The sequence below is a fragment of the Lepisosteus platostomus genome, chromosome 4 (assembly GCF_059453375.1).
Source record: "Lepisosteus platostomus isolate fLepPlt1 chromosome 4, fLepPlt1.hap1, whole genome shotgun sequence".
Lineage (NCBI taxonomy): Eukaryota > Metazoa > Chordata > Actinopteri > Semionotiformes > Lepisosteidae > Lepisosteus > Lepisosteus platostomus.
The window spans coordinates 29,927,868-29,945,509 of record NC_142614.1 but is presented as its reverse complement, the minus strand read 5'-3'; the positions used below and the strand labels follow the sequence as shown (position 1 = coordinate 29,945,509).

The 17,642-nt window shown below is 37.2% G+C and overlaps 1 protein-coding gene across 4 annotated transcripts in view; it reads right to left on the bottom strand.

Annotated features, from left to right (window-relative positions):
• Nucleotides 1-17,642, bottom strand: part of apc (APC regulator of WNT signaling pathway) — a 76,730-nt gene that overhangs the window by 48,334 nt on the left and 10,754 nt on the right. Inside the window, exon 1 of one of the 4 annotated variants that reach the window (XM_088629369.1) lies at nt 10,855-10,976. The exons of the other annotated variants lie outside the window; for them this stretch is intronic. The gene's annotated coding sequence lies outside the window, so the exon portion shown is untranslated. Of the gene's footprint in view, nt 1-10,854; nt 10,977-17,642 lie in introns of those variants that run through there. 4 annotated transcript variants of the gene reach the window in all.

Genomic DNA, 17,642 nt, shown 5'->3' with positions numbered 1-17,642 from the left:
GCCAGATTTGTGCAGTGTAAGACTGATTGTTGTCCTATGGACAGACTCTCCCACCTCAGCTGTAGTTCTCTGCAGTTCATCCAGAGTGATCATGGGCCTCTTGGCTGCATCTCTGATCAGTCTTCTCCTTGTCTGAGCTGAAAGTTTAGAGGGACGGCCAGGTCTTGGTAGATTTGCAGTGGTCTGATACTCCTTCCATTTCAAGATGATCGCTTGCACAGTGCTCCTTGGGATGTTTGAAGCTTGGGAAATCTTTTTGTATCCAAATCCGGCTTTAAACTTCTCCACAACAGTATTACGGACCTGCCTGGTGTGTTCCTTGGTCTTCATGATGCTCTCTGCGCTTTCAACAGAACCTTGAGACTATCACAGAGCAGGTGCATTTATACAGAGACTTGATTACACACAGGTGGATTCTATTTATCACCATCAGTCATTTAGGACAACATTGGATCATTCAGAGATCCTCGCTGAACTTCTGGAGTGAGTTTGCTGCACTGAAAGTAAAGGGGCCGAATAATTTTGCACGCCCCACTTTTCATTTTTTTATTAGTTAAAAAAGTTTCAAAAATCCAATAGATTTCGTTCCACTTCACAATTGTGTCCCACTTGTTGGTGATTCTTCACATAAAATAAAAAATTTATATCTTTATGTTTGAAGCCTGAAATGTGGCAAAAGGTTGAAAAGTTCAAGGGGGCCGAATACTTTCGCAAGGCACTGTATACAGCTCAATTGCATTGAAAGATTGACATTGTTACAAAGGGAAATTTCAGCAATTTCTTAAAATGTTGTGAGTAATACATTCAATAATGCAAACCGGAGCACTAACAAAGACTAATCTGACATACTGATGAATGGCAGTTTTCATTTAAGAATTATTACATTGGTCACGCCATCTCTATTTTCACCAGCTCAGCATATAGTTGAAGTTCATTCCTGATACATTAACAAAATTTGGTAGCTTCAGAAAAACCCCAGTTTCAAAGCATATTGTGACTCCCAGCTTGAATACTTAGAATATTTCTGGCATGCTTAGCTGAGGAAATTCCATTTCATTTATATATGGATATTGGTTTGACTCTCAGACCAACTTTCCACCAAACATACCTAGGCAGAATTCCCAAGAAGAATGAGCAAGTAAAAAACATTGGGAAACAGTTTACTTCTCATATTGGTGGGTGCTGCTGCTGTTCTAGACCTTCTCACCTTACATTTCTTTTCTAGTATTAGTATTAAAAATACTAATATTAGTCATTTTCATAAGTGACTTAAAGCATGGAAATAGTACAGATATTTACATATATCCTACATATCCTATGTAAAGCAGAATGTTGTACTCATAACATTGTACATCTTTAAAGAGCAGATGTTTGGGTCTTAAATCACACCACAGAGTTCTGAATGCTGTGTAATACACACAGTCTCTCTTCTCTGGCACCCATTTTCCCTGAAGAGCTACAAAAACCCAATTCCCTAAGTATTAGGTCAGTCATGGATTGGAGAACATCAAGTATCAGAAAAGCCATTTCAATTAATGAAAAATTAAATAACACCATTTCATTTCATTTAATTTCAGCCTGAAGTAAACTAAGCAAGGGATGAAATGTTCACATTTACTATGCAATAGTAAGACCATTATGATAACGGTCACACGTTTTGTCCCTATGTTATAAAAAATAACTGCTGCTCTGGAATCAACCCAGAAAAGAACAAACAGACATTTGAGCGCTGAAAGGAATACCCTATGCTGACAGGCTAAAATAACTGAATCTTATATGTTCTTACAATGTTTGTACTTACGTTCACAATTCATGCTAAATTAAAATGGATTGTTTCATGAAAGGGGCTTAAGACAAACTAATGATTAGCTTACAATATGCCAAAACAAACTTTCAAAACAATCTAGCTTTTGTCACCCAAACATGATTAAAAACATTGATGTCTAGGAAGTGCCGTTACAAAAACCAAGTCATTGCAGCCCAGTTTAAACTTGGTACTGGAGAAATTCAAATTTCAAATATTTACATTAAATATTTCAGAATGTTCAATGGTGGTCAAGGTTTTTCCCCTTGCTACTACTTAGTGTGTTGAGAGTTTATATCTTTTGACAATGCTGAATATGACAACAGACAATAAAAAGATTAGGTGTTAGGCGTCTGTCAGAGAAGGTAATGTCCAATGTAATGGTGTATTCATTAGCATATCTTACTGTTACACTTAACACCCTGTGGCAACAACTTGCAACAGTATTTTGACATTTCTCACTAGCACTGACAGCGATACCATGTCAGTGCTGCCACTGACATAACAATTTGCTTCTGAATATGTGTCAAGACATTCACACAAAACCAGCAGCAGAACACATCCCTAAAAAGTATAAAAAACAATATGATACACTATAATGTAGACCGCTTTCTTTGAATATTTGTGAAGTGAAAGATAAGTGTTTTGGGAGATTCTGATTCACTCATCTTGGGTCTTTAATAGGGAAATGGTAAGAAAAACAAACTACAATTCTAGCTGTGACAAAGAAGACAATATAACATACTGTGAGGATTACATTGTACATCTGGAATGTTTACCGTGAACATCTGTACCTCAGTACATTCAGTATAGCACTGCCTTGTCAAGCGAGGAGCTGCAATACCTAGAGCATAAAGCTGCATTAACACTTCAGTAAGAATGTTTCACATCACAGTGCAAATTAATTTCCTCAGTTGATATGATTCATACCAAGATACAGAAATGCATATACCAATGCAATGCTGGTACACATTTATAAAGCCGGATGGACTGGAGCAATCAGGGTAAAGTACTTTGATCAAAGATATAATAGCAATGTCCATGTGGGGGTACTGGACCCACAGCCTTCCTGTATTTCATCTTTACCATGACTCTTTGCTAACCTCTTTACAGTAGTAATGAAAACAAATAAAATACACTCATTTTGGTTGAGGACTTATGTATACTGCACTTGCCTTCCTTTGTTTCCAATGACGATATCATAAATAAATGGCTAATAAGTGGTCTAATGATATTCCCATCTACCATCTTAAAAATATCTGAGCATCATTTACCACGTAATAGATTAAAACAGACATTTAGCATACCAACCCTTCATTTTACGGAAGGGATACCTTCCTTAATAGTCAAAGCAAAGCTCATTAAACAAAAAGGCATTAAAAGAAGTTGTATATGTACTGATAGCACTAAAAGAGGACAAACAGTATGCTAGCTGTCAAGGAATAAGTCTGTGTTAGTTCTTCAATTGATAAACCAAGCAAATTTATCTTTTCCATCGTAAAATCTTGCATTTTAGTTACTTTCACTTAAGTTCTTGGTATAGTTGTCTCATTCACATCTTTATTTACCCATCACAGTTGAGTGGTACGCACACTTGAAGGTGCAAAACGGTGTTCACCTTTTCCATGCCTTTTCAAAATGTCTAGCTTTGTATCAAGATTAACATTAGTATACTTCTAAAAGGTGATGTACTTAATCCTGAACGGAATAGGAAATATACATTATTCATAAGGTAACTACTTTCCCCTACAAGAAAAGTCATTTGAGCAAAACTGTCAATATAGTTTTGTATTAAAGACTGCTATTAAAATTACTGATATATAAAAGTGTTAAAAAAGTATCAACATTTTTACAGTCTAAAATGTAACAAAAGAAAAGAAGAGCACAGTATTAATACACTTGCCCAAAATTTATTCCAAAGCCTACAAAAATCCTCAGCTGCACCACATCTCTGACAAAACAAAATCTATATCACAAGAGCATACAAGGGGTCTTTTACAACCATTAATGGCATGGATTCTTTCACACTGCTGGAGCTTTGGCTGAGTAAGTGACTACATATTTAGTTGTGCCTTGTGTAGGTAAACTCTGGTTAAGTAAAAATCAATTTTATTCAAGCCTTCTTTTTTCCCAAACAAAGGACAGGTGACCCTTTATATATTGCCGTGCTGCCTGTCTGTCAAGTGTTGTCCAGGATGTTGAGCCCATCTCGGAAGATTATTAAAGAACTGATACAAAATGCCAGTATACTCATCAGATATTCTTTTATAATCCAAAAATGCATCACTCTGTCTTAAAGAAACACAATGTATTTGGCTCATTTTGCTTGTTTGGCTACTAGTAGCAAAGTGGCCTGAGGTCCTCATTTTCCTACTTCCCACTTCCTGAAAGAAGCCAGACTATCAGCTGTTGACAAAAAACTTTTTGTTGCTCAGTTTTTATTTTTGAGTATGCCAAATATTAAAGTTTTTAAATAACTGCACTCTTAATGTTAAGACTTTAAGGCTACATATTTCAATTAACATCTGAGAAGATGTGATGCAGCCATTCTTGTGAATTCAAAATCACTAGTTATTAGTTTGTGCTTAAGTACATGAGGATAATTATTCTTGATATCAGTGGAGCAGGAGAAAAGCTTGCCATGACAGGTTCATGATACCGTACCCTCCTACAGGTTAACAGGAAGGGGCTATAAAAACAATTACTATCATCAAAAAAACAAATTAAAAATTTAAAGCTTAAACTTTAACCACAGAAAGAAGCAGCCATTTAAAAAACTGCTTTTTAAACATGCTTGCGGGGCTTTTTTTTGATGGACCATGAAATTGCAGGTGCTGGTCTTACATGCTTAAGTGAACAATCTGTTAAATCTGTGCCTTTGCCACACCAAGCTGGTGTTAAATGCAAATTCCAATGTACCAAAGAACAGATGGGGCCTATTTTGATATCTTCCACATATCAAAATACATTGTAATACAAAGACTAGTGTATTTTGATCACTTATAAATGGGAAAAAATCGTATTCTTATAAATAAAAACCAATTAAACGTGATATTCTCTTTTGAGTGTGTTTGCCAATTCAAGCTATGGGCAGGTTGTGAATAGTATATTTTTCTTGTCTACAGAATGCTATATGCATCTAGCACAGCCATTATAAACTAACACTGTAATTTATTTTCCAAATTCTGTAAATTATGTGCCAGATTAAATTGAAAAATCTGGAATCTCTGCACAGCTACTGTGGGTCATATGCTCAATGTAGAAACCTTTCAGAGACAACAATGAGAAAGGACAACAATTAATCAATTCTTAAATGAAGCAACAGGGGGGAAAACCTGTTGTAAGATCATTTTTTAAAGGTATAAAAGCAATAAAAATGGAAATGAATTGTTATAACCAAAGTTTTATTACAGTAAAGCATTCAGATCTTAAACTTATAAGATTTAGTGTAATGACTGGACATTTATTCTAAATATTGCTCTAGTTCTTGAATAAGATAACTGCTATCGTGTTATCAGACTTTTGCAAAACAACATTCCAGCCTTAAGGACTAAACTTTCATTCATTTTTCCCCCACAGGTATCTGTACTAGGACCACTGATCATCCAAAATCAAATTATCTAGATTTTTGTATACCTAGCGATGTAGTCAAATTCATTGATGGTTCTAAAATATTTGGGTATCCCAACACTGTACAAGATGTAAAGGAGATGCAAAAGACTTTAAACAAATTTCAAGATCAGGCCAACACCTGGCAAGTGACATTTAATGTTGACAAGTATCACCTACCCACAGGTAGCATATACATGAATTATAAATATGAAATGGTATATACTGAGAAGCAACAAAATAGAAGACAAACCCAATATTTTAACTTCTGAAATAAATGCATCATATCTGTAAAACCAATGCACTGTGGCACAAAAGAGAAGAGGTGAAACTGACTGGTAAAGAACAGGAATTAAGAGACTTGAGTGTGGTGTGAGAAGAAAAAAAATTGTTATGGTGCATCTGGTTTTACTTACACTGAATTAGAATATAATCCAAGGCCCAAGTGTGTTCTGACCAATAGTAAAATCTAAAAAAAACCTGTAACACTTACAAACCATAAAGCTCACAGAAGTCAGTGGAATGTTTGAAAACATTAATTTAATTTGAGAAAGAAAAAACATTCTACATAAATTAGCAACTCTGATGGACAAAATTCTAGAGGCTTCTTATGCTGTTTCACTTCTAATTGCTCACATCTAAACAAATGTATTTTTAATTATGAAATTAAAATTGGCAAAGATGCAGCTTTTCATCCGAACACCATTCTGATGTCCACTAATACTGTGAGCAGTCATATTGATTTTGCAAAATGACATAAGAGCAAGGCATGGGGAAAAAGATGATTAAAGAGATGATTAAGGGACAGAACAGCTAATGGCGTATGTTCAGTACATTTGGGAAACAGTACAAGTAGATTTGTTTCAGGAAGGCACAACCGTCATATGCTACTGGAGAGAAATGTATAAGTCTTTATAACAGGAGAACACAAGGAAGAGCTGTGTATAGATCTTCACTGATGTGGAAAAAACCAAACCTGATACCAAAAGTGGGCTTGACAGCAAAACAAAACCGTGGCTGCAGAAGCTCAGTGGAGAGACTGCATGATTCACAAGGAGGCCCATGATGGTAGGAACATGTATACTTATCTTGAATCAGTTTTGAGTCATGCTGCAACAATAGCTCATTTTATTAAAGCAAAACAAGTCTTTACAAGATGCTGAAGAAATGAGACCAGAGCATCGGTGCTTACAAAATAGAGTATACTTCACTGGGAAGCAGTCTAACCCATGTTTGATCGGAGAGATGCATTTTTGTTTTTTGAGTGAAAAATTCTGCCCCAAAGGGCATTTATGTGACATCAAAAGGTCGATAGGAGTAAATTTAGTTTCAAATCATCAAACCAGACACTACAAGAAAGAGAAACTTAACAAAATTAAAGCCTTTCCCAAAAGCTTGGATCTTCAAAGATAAATCTCCAAATATGTCCAACATTCTCATAGAAATATCATCCAATTACTCAACAACCAAGGACATTAAATAGCACACAGCTGAATTCCTCACTACAGTCCATCCATTCATTCATTTACCAACTACTTTATCCAATAAAAGGTCACCTTTTTTTATATATATAGCCGCAGCCTATCCCAGAAAGCAATGGGTGCATACACGCACTCACACCAGGGCAAATTTTCCCAGAAGCCAATTAACCTCCCAGTATGTCTGGACTGTGGGAGGGAACCCTTAAGAACATGGGAATAATTCCATGCAGGTAGCACCCCAGGAACTGAACCCAGGGCCCAGCACTTAAAAGCTGCAATGTGCGTCATTGTGCCACCTACCTCTTTATAGCCCAAGCCTATTAAAATCTTTGCTGACCTAACTGTATTTTTTAAAAATCTGTTGTCCATAATAGATCATAATGACTGAAATATCATGTGACAGCATTCTGACATAGCATTCTCTGACTTTGAACTCAAAGCAAACTGTCCCCAGATTTCAAGTGTAACAATTTTGTCTCCCATTAGCACTGGAACATTTTTAATATTCCTGAAAAATTCCATCACACCCCAATATATTTTCTAAGGGGCACATAAACACCTTGAGAGAACCCCTGTCCTAGACAAAATGAGAAGAAATAAAATGTTAAAATATACAGCTCAACATTATGGTTTAATATAATGGATCAAACAATCTTACCAACAGTATTTCATGACATTTAAAAATAAAATTATAAAATGGCATGATTCAAAGTAATTTCACATTAGATCCATAAAATAAGCCACCAGCCAAATATAACTTATTTTTTGTACAGTAATACATTCAAGATTCAATAATGCAGCTCTGCTATAATACCAAAGTTTTATATGACTATAAATTTCAGGACATTTGTTTAAACCACGTGAACAGAGATGTCACAGAGATGCTTGGTTAAGCTTGTGCCGACACTGATTGCCCTGTAAATCTCTTTCCACAGGACAGAGAGAGAGAGTCAGGACAGGAGGCGACAGTATGAAGGCATTTCCATCCTACACACAGCCCCTTAAAAAATATCGCGAGAAAAGAGATTTACAAATTACACTGTCTCAAAAACCGAGGTGGGCGGGCGAGAGACGTTTGCGAGAGATGTTTGCCTATACATCATTTGCCCCACTTACAAGGTGACACAGTTTATACCCAAGAACAAAGATAGGTGGCAAACCCAAACTTGGCAAGTACTTAAAACTTAAGTGATGATTCATTATATGGTCTCACATTAATCAGAAGAAAAACAAAATTTCCAAAACTGCCTTCTTTAAGTAAGAAAAGGAAAGTATGATGAACGATGCCCAGTATGGAAGGATTACCTCCAAACGAGTATCGAGTTTCTTTTTCTAGAGAAACAAATTCATATCAAAACTATGAAGCATTTCATCATTTGCCACCCAAATACATTTTTCTTTTGCTTTTGCATGACAATAAACCCAGATAACAATTAGCCTGAATGCAGGTATAATGTATTTAGGAGGACAGAACCTTTTTTGTACAAAGGCTTGTATTTGAACTTAAGTTCTTATATATGTTAGACAATTCAAAATATTAGGTGAGGTGATCCTCCAAAAAGTAGCCTGCTAACTAGAGTTTGTTATGTTGAGTGTTAGCCATTACCTCCAAGCGGAAAGAAAAATGCAGCAACCCCAAACTGAATAATTCCACACTTGTGTAGGGTTACAGTATGTGCACTTTTCACACTTCTGTTACCTTCTCACACTTTTTTTTTCACAATTTATGTGAATATGTTAAAAACCTTTTTGCTGCTTAGGACTTTTTTGAGTATACTGTAATGAGAACTTTTCTCAATTTGCCAATGTTTTTTTTTTAATTATGTTGTAAACTTACACACTTGGGCATTTTATTGGCACAATGAGTGAAATAGTTGCTAAGACAACAGCAAGCCCAACCTCGGCTTTGAACCAGTAACCTTCCAGTTTTGATTTCTGAGCCTCATCTATATTAAGATCTATAATCTATAGTATTTACAAAACTACTAGTTATCACATTCCTACCATAATACACAATTAAAGCTTTTTTTTTTGTTCGGATGATGCTGTAGGCACTGAATGTTTTTCAAATGGTCATCCTTACGTCTAAGAGAAAAGCATCATTGTTAACTGTACTTACTATATTAACAAGTGAATATAAAATTGCAAATATGGACATATGATACTTAGTCACTATACTTCTGAGAAACAAGTGTAGCCCTGAATCAAAGGAAAACCAAAACAGTAAGGTCTTTGTTAAAAAAGCGCTTTGCTAAATCAAACAGTGAGATTCAACCAATATCCGATCTCAGTGATAATTTAATAGAAGCATACAAGGACCCAAAGAGTGACTCATTTCATTTAGAGTGGACACTCACCAAGGATGATGATATCTTGAGGTTAAAAATAGGCCTGTGATTTATTCAACTGCAAAATTACTGCACCAACAAAAAGTATAATGAAGATACAAGCTGTTTAAAAAATATGAATAAAGACTGCTTTAGCTTTCATCACAAAAAATAATGGCAACACAGAAACAATTCATTGCCTTGGTGCTGCAGGCACTGCCATGATATAAATATAAATATTTTAAGTAAAATCTGTCGTGTTAGGCCTACAATACCAAACAAAAAAGCAACAGAACTGTCTTCAACAGAAATGCCTTCTTGTAGGTCTCCCAAGACCAATAAAAACCTGAACAGAACGAACATGGATCATTTTTTGACAAGTCTCTCACACATATTGGAGTAATATCCAGGTTATTACACATTGTATTTCTATAAGGGGTAAAACAGGTGAAAAGAATCTTGCATTAGAAGGCTGGAATAAAAAGAAAACAGATGTATATGCTTTAGCCTCAGCTATTGAGCCAAAAATGTCTGCTGTAGCAAAGGACAAGCTGCTGCATAATCTTATAATCTTGATATTATAAGCTACAGAGGCACTCAGTTTGTAACATGGAAATTATTTAACACTATATCATACACATTTCTTTGTATCATCAAGTCTAATGAAAAAGGTCCTCACTTATAGTAACAAAGGGATTGGGAGAGAGAAAGACAGAAAAGGGGGGAGCGAGAGAGAAAGGACTACTTCATAAATAATGTATTAACATCTCCCCAAAGCATTCAGTGGAAATCACCGGTATGGGCACAATTTCCGCAAAACCCATTTCTTATTAATATAAAACAACACAAATTTACTTAAACTGCCGTTGCCCAGTTTTAAACAATTTCTTCCATTCTCACATTCCCAGATCTCAAATAATTCTCCTGTCCACAGATCAGAGGATTCCATCTTGTCACACCGAACCTTGTCTTTGAAATCAATTTTAGTAGCCAGCAGTGCAGCACAGACTTGTTCCTCTGCAGCTATCGGAGAACAAAATCCCTGCAGTAAGCCTCAAATGAAGCATGCCGATCTGACAATACAAAGACACAGCAGGCAACCATTCACTCAAATTAATCTGTGCTCAGCCAATAAATAATGTCCACACCACAATTTCCCCAGGATTAAGACTATTTTTACAAAGAGTCAAATATCTACCACATATTCTTAATGGGTTCAACAGAAAAACAGAAATACACCATCACACATCTGCTTTGTTCAGGATATCCTTTTCCAGATACCGACAGACAAGCCATTTGCCTTCTCATCCTAAATGTAAGCTTTATTTTCAGTCTAATCTTGACTATTGTAAACAGATTCCTTTTTTTTTGTTGCACATCAGTATGTTCTTCTTGCAAGCACAATGCATCCTTTTTCTCCAGCCCTGCCTGCCACTGAATAAAAAGAACGGAGATACAAGCCATACACACCCCCATTCACACACCCTCCCCTTTGCACATTCAGCAACCAGGAAAACAAAAGGCTTTTAGACATATGGGTTGGGATATCAGATAAATATCCGTTATTCACAAGCTAAAGCTGGAGATCATTCAAACTGTCCGTGTTAAGGGATAATTCTTTAAAAAGACCTACCCCATTTCGGTACCACTGTCAGCCTCCATTCCATCTCCTTTCCCTGTGTTACAGCACAAGCACATACTGCCATTCCAGTCACATGTCCCCACACTGAGCCAATCAGCTGCTAGGCAATCTGCTACAGTACTGGATGACATGCACTGGCCTGTTTCCAGCAGATTACACAGCTGCTTCCCATAGTCAATTAAATCCCCGTCTGGGAGTGGTAGGCCTGCTTGCTCCGGCAGATGACTGGCATGGGGCCAATGGGTCCCAGCAGCTCGAAGGTCATGCCAGCTGTCACCAGGGCTCGGATGTGACAGCAGTACAAAAAAACAAAACAACCCTCTACCCCCCCCCCTTCAATTCCACCTCCCCGCTACTAAACAGAAGTCATTGTAGCTCCTGGCTGGTGAAATAAACCCTCAATTCCCCAAGCACTGCCGGACACCCCCCGTTCCTAGCCATCGACTGGGAAGTCCAACTGTTTCCTGAATCAGTCACGTTTCGCATAACAAAGGCGGGCCATTTTTCAAACAAAGGCCTCATGTGAATAGAAAAAAAAACATTAAAAGCCTGGGGACATTCCTAGTATCACTGCAGGTGGTATATATAAATATCTGATCAGATCTCTCAGATTAAACCTGGGTTCTGCATCCCACCTAGTAACTGCCCACAACCAGATGTGTCAGCTCCGCAGGTACCTACTTCTGAAAAGAAAATTCCAATCAATTCTGATTACTACCAAGCCAGAAAAAAGAAATAATAAATAGCATTCAATAGTAATAGTTTTATACTAAACTGTCTGAATGTTTAATAAATTTTGGAAAAAAAGTAACATTTCAATAAAGATCAAAGGTGACATTTTGAAAAATCCCCCACCATATTTTCTGTAGTTTATTTTTATTTGTTTTGCAGCATATTGGGTTGCAAAATGTAATTGTATTGCGGAGCAAAAGAGGAAAACACGTGTAAGTTTGGCTTTCTAAACCAAAAGTTAAAAACTTTAATATTAATTGGCACACATTAATTGTCAGCAGGCACACAACCCAAAGAGGAAGCCATGAGCATTACTTCTTCATAAAGTGAAGTTCAGCCTTTAGATCAGGGGTGGGGAACCTTTTTTCTGCCAAGGGCCATTTGGATATTTACAACATCATTCGCGGGCCATACAAAATTATCAATTAAAAAATTAGCCTGCTATATTTGGTCAAACATTTAATTAACTCACCCCTAATGTGATGGCTGGAACTGGCACTCTTTGGCGAGGCGTGTGATGTTAGCTAGCATTGATGATGTTGCTACTCGCAACTGCTTTTCCAGGTTTGCGTCGGTCAGTCTGGAGCGCAGTCGATCAAACAGCCACTTGTTATCACTGAGTTCCCTGACAGGTTTTCACCTCCATGAACTGCTTGACTTCATCCCGCAGTTCGTAAAACACTGTGTTAACACTTTCGCAACGTGTATACTCCCAGCCTGCCTGGCATTGGTGAATTAAACAACTCTATTTTAAGAACACAACACTTGCCAAACAGCAGAGACATTAAACAAATCTGTTAGCTGCCCGGTCTGTAACACGCACGCGCACTCGCGCAGTATTTAGTTCGTAAAGCACGAACATTTATCGAACTTTTGTTATATCGAGGAACATTATATCGCGATAATTAGCGTTATCGAATTATCGCCAGGCTCTACCCCTGCGGTTGCCTTGGCAGGGCCAGACCAAATGATTTTGTCCCACGTTCCCCACCCCTGCTTTAGATGATAGTGGAGATGTTGCGTGTAAGCCGGCCCAGAGTCTACATTTGTCCCATTTTCAAAAACAAGTGCAAGTTTTTGTACTCAAGTGTGTATTTAACATTTACCATGTGAACTGAAGTCAACACAGTTTAAATGTACATTTAGCTAGTTAACTGGTTTTCACATTTTCTTCCATAAATAAACCATTTCAATCTTTATAACTAGTTAGGAACTCAGTCAACTCAAACCTATGTTAAAATGTAGTACAAATCTTCTGTAAGAGACATTACTTTTCCGGAACTAGGTGCCATTTACAAAATGTGAATAGCTTTGCCTGTATTCACAAAAAACATGTTCAATTTCTACTTTTTAAATGCAAATAAGGTTCTTTAAACAGACAGAGGATGTAGAAACCCTTGTCTGAGTGCAACACTTGCCAATGCTGTCTTTTGCTGCAATTTCTCACACACTTTGTGGGAAAATGTTTAATGGAACCAGTCCAGGGCTTAAGTTCCTGGCAACATGACACAGACATTTAGAAGTTGTGACATACTTTCAGCAGGCACTCCTTTTCAGATTTTTTTTCTTTCAAAGCCAGTCTGTTTCCGAGAGGTTTTAAACCAAGATTTAAATGGGGGGAAAAAACAGGACATTCACACGGATCTGGGACTGGACTACTTTCAAAATGCAGGAATGTGTAAATAAAGATTTCCTGATTTTTGAAATCTAAACACAATAAAATTGTACATTCTCTCCTGAGATTGTTTTCTTCACCTTTGAGATGGAATTTGAAATGTGCACTTCTTGGCAAAAAGGAATAAAGAGGTTCACACCACTAATGGTCTTACACTTACACAGCATCATCAAACGCATCAGTAAATTTAAAAACTAAGCAGTTTTGAAGGCTTCCATGTTACTTCTCACTCACCTGAGTGAAGTGCAAGTGAACTAAAGGGAAACTAGACTTATACCCATCAACTTTGATGTTCACAAAGCAAACACTTTTTGAAGAGCAACAGCTAACTGAGGGACACATCCCCAAGTACATAACCACCCAGTGTGGACATGCATTACCTCTTCAACCGGTGAGATGCAGTTTTAGGAGGAGGAGGAGTTTTAGGAGGGTTGAAACCTGTCAAATATTGTTGTAGTCCATAATGTCCCAAGACAATTGCAGTTTGAATTCATAAAACAGAAGATAGCTACAGCGGTTCATATACCAACTGCATTGTCACTAGAAATATACCCAACATGTTTGGAGTTTACTGGCCAAATATTCCTTGAACAGGAACAGTTTGCACAAGGGACCACATTTCACTAAGCCGTTGATGGCCTGCTGTGGACAGGAACATTACCACAGTAACTTGAGAGGTGCAAGGCAGACGGAGCCTTGGGTGTTCATGAAATCTACCAAATTCAGTTAATGTATAAGTGCCAAGAGAGATGTGCGATGGTGGTACTGTAGCCTTCTTGGCATACATACTAAGGGCAGCACATCAGGTGCGAATGGCATATTCACTAGAATGGTAAGCAGTTCATTTGAAATTAGTTTAACAGTTTTGAACAGTGTGCATCTGATTATGATCTGTTATTCAGATCACCATCAAATGATCATAGAAATATTTCAAGTGTAAACTTTTCACAGAGCTTTGGCTAGTGATGTCTCCCAAAACAAGGTTTAATCAGTGCAGTGGTTCAAGAAGTTGAATAGATTTATTGAAGATGTAGGTCAAGTCGCCATTTAAGTGGACGTACGATCCCAATTGTCCCAAAGTTAATCTGTCCCAGGTGACCTGTCTAGTATGAAACTGCTGGGCTATACAGTCTTTCAAAGTGATTTAGTTTTAAAAGTACAGGAGGAAGAATCCTTACAACCCTACAGAATTTCACTCCCTGCAAGGCATAATTCCTACACTGTATACCCAGCATATTTCTTTTTGGTTTCCACCTTCTAAGAAGTCACAGTTATTCTTTTTATTACAAAGTTCTTTCCTTGTGTGACACTATCATTTGGTCTGGATTCCTTTTATCAGTACACAGCAATGTGCACAGCAGAATAACTAAGTTTTCTAAATTGTTATTCAGATATGCATACTTATTGTTCAGGCTCTACCACATTTTTTTACTATTTCTATGAATACATGTTTTACATATTTCTAGAAATAGCAGCTACAAATCTAAGGGATATGGTCATTGAAATTATTCCTGAACCACTTTTTATGAAATTTGAAAGCACTGCAAAGTTTGAAAACAACTGCTTTAGAGCTGCATTATTTTGTACTTTATATGAAGTTTATCACTGTGATCCTCAAAAGGACAAGCAGACTAAGGTTGTTGAAAGGTTTTTTCTCCTTTTGATCAAAACCTTATCTTAATTGGTTCTGAGGTTTTTTAATATGCAAGAGATGAACAAAGCTTAGTCTAAGACAGTGGTTCTCAAACTATCTGGACCAAGTACCACCCCTGATCAAACCAGAGCATCCAAGTACCACCTACAAGTCATCTTCTCATAGGAACCCCAGAAATTCTCAATGACCAACATGAGCGCGCACACTCACATACACATATAATAAATATGATAATAATACATTTTATTTGATATAGCACCTTTAAAGGTGGCTTCTCAAAGCGCTTTACAGAAAAAAAACAGAAACAACAACAAATAAAAATAAACAATAAAAAAGCACCATTTCAGTGAGAGGAGTGAGCCTGTTTAGTCAAGCAAAGCAGATGTGAATTAATTTTTCGAGGCCTTGATACAATTCATAACAGAGTCTAACAGATTTTAAATCATCAGGCATTTTCTTGATGGCCAAGGCCTAGCGATGGATGTTGCAATGTGTCCATTCATTTCTGGAGCAACCTCTCTAATTCGTGCAACTACACTGCTGTGTCGGCTTGTCATCGCTCTAGCACCGTCCGTACAAACCCCAACACATTTTATCCAGTCGATGCCATTCTCTTCGATACATTCATTCAGAAGCTGAAATATGTGCTCTCCTGTAGTTCCTGTTGGTAGCAGCTTACAGAACAGAAAGTCCTCATGAGAGGTACCCACAAACTCATATCTAACGTAAACAATCAAATTGGCCAAATCGACTACATCATCTAATTGCAGTGAAAAGCATCTGCTCATCTTAACGCGCTCTATCAGCGTACTTTTGACATCATCCGCCATATCAATAATTCTATGAGTGACTGTGTCTTTCAGAGGGGGCAGCAGGTCCCCTGTTTAGCAGCTGTTTTATCAGCTTTTTCTCCACACAATACGTGTCAGCTCTTTTGCCAACGGTAAATAAGGTTCTTCAAAAATAGTGTGGGGCTTACCTGCTTTAGCAATCTGCAAGCTTGCAATTTTCCCCGTTTCAGGAGTCTGCCTCAGAAGTTAAAAGAAGTTTTTATTTAATGTACATGGGAGCGAAACACAGAGCCGCTCGTGTATTTTTCTCAAATTAACCTAGAACAGTTCTTAAATATTTGTCTGTTATCTATCACGCTTTCCTGTGCTCACAAGATAACCAGCGATCGTAGCACACATTTCTATGCATTCCTGTGCTTACAACATTGGCATTGTTCCAAAATCACGCACATTCTCCTACCTCCCTATTTGCTGGAGATAGCTTTTTTTAAATACAATTGGTCACTTACGTTCGTAGCATGAACTCCTATAGTGGTATAGAATTACATTGTAGCACTGTGTCCACTCAAGTATTAGCACGCGCAGTATCGTAGTACGTAGGATGCGCATTCGACACGTATTAAAATAGAAAATATGAAAACCCGTCCCGATTTTTCAGCGCACACAACAAAGTTCCAGGGTCATATGGGGTACCAGCTGGCGGCGCTCCGCGTACCACTCCTGGGATGCATACCACATTTTGGGAACCACTGGTCTACAACAATCAGCCTCAAGCTTTAGAGATCTGATATTTACATAATTACTGGGCAAACTCATGGGTGATATTTAAACGTAGGTAAGTGCAAAGTTTTACATGCAGGTAACTGAAAACTACAAACATAAGACAGGAGACACTGAGCCCAAAGAAGCTACCTATTAAAAATGTAATCATAGGGGTACATTCCAAGACTATATTCTACACTGGCTGAATCTTTTCAGTCTTGAACAGAGTACATTATGAGGCACAAAATTCAAGTCACAAAGTCACAGACAATCCAATGGACACTAATATCAACAGTGAAACAACAACCAGACCCAAGACCCAAGTAGAAGCTATGGAAAAGCACATTTCAAACAGAAAAGGACCCAGTATTTCTCAAAAGCTAATACCCAGGCTACATTCACAAAATGTCTGGAAATGTCAAATCCCTTGACAACAACAAACTACATAGGCCAAATTGCCTCCAATCATAATTTTTTTTTTTAATTAAACAAATTGTATATTTCTTTAAAAATGTCTAGAACTATACAGTAGGTAATGCAAGAAGCAGCAGTTCACCACTATACATTCTGTCCTAGCATCATTTGTATTCTCAGTACTATCAAAGGCTTTTTTTTCATTCCTTATCACAATCTGATTAATAACCCAGAAAAGTTTGCTCTCCGAGTATCACAGTAAGTATCACTTTCATTTGGACTGAGATGTGAAGGCAGGAAGTGCCAGATACAGTGTAATGTATGAAATTACATCCATGCTGCTCCATCTAGACCCTTGCTGAACACAGGTGCTTTGTCGTCTTCGGTGACTTTCTGAAAATCTGTACAAATGTTTTTTTCCTGAAATTAGCATCTGTAATTCTCTCTCATACTCAATCTCAAAACATTTTTAGCACAGGCTATTCATATTCTTTTAGAGTTCAAATTATAGTAATTCTATAAGGTTAATCTGACCTAGGCCATTTTAAAAATGTACTGTTTTCTTAAGTCTGTGAGATGTGTCAACCAAACTATTCAGTATAATTAGACTTACTGGTACAATATGGCAACACATGTGGTAAACAGAAATGCTAACTTAAAAAAAAACAATCAAGGTAAACACCGTCTATTATATGTTTAACCATCTGCCTTAGTCATCTAAAAACAAAGTTTTACTAAAAATACACTAAGT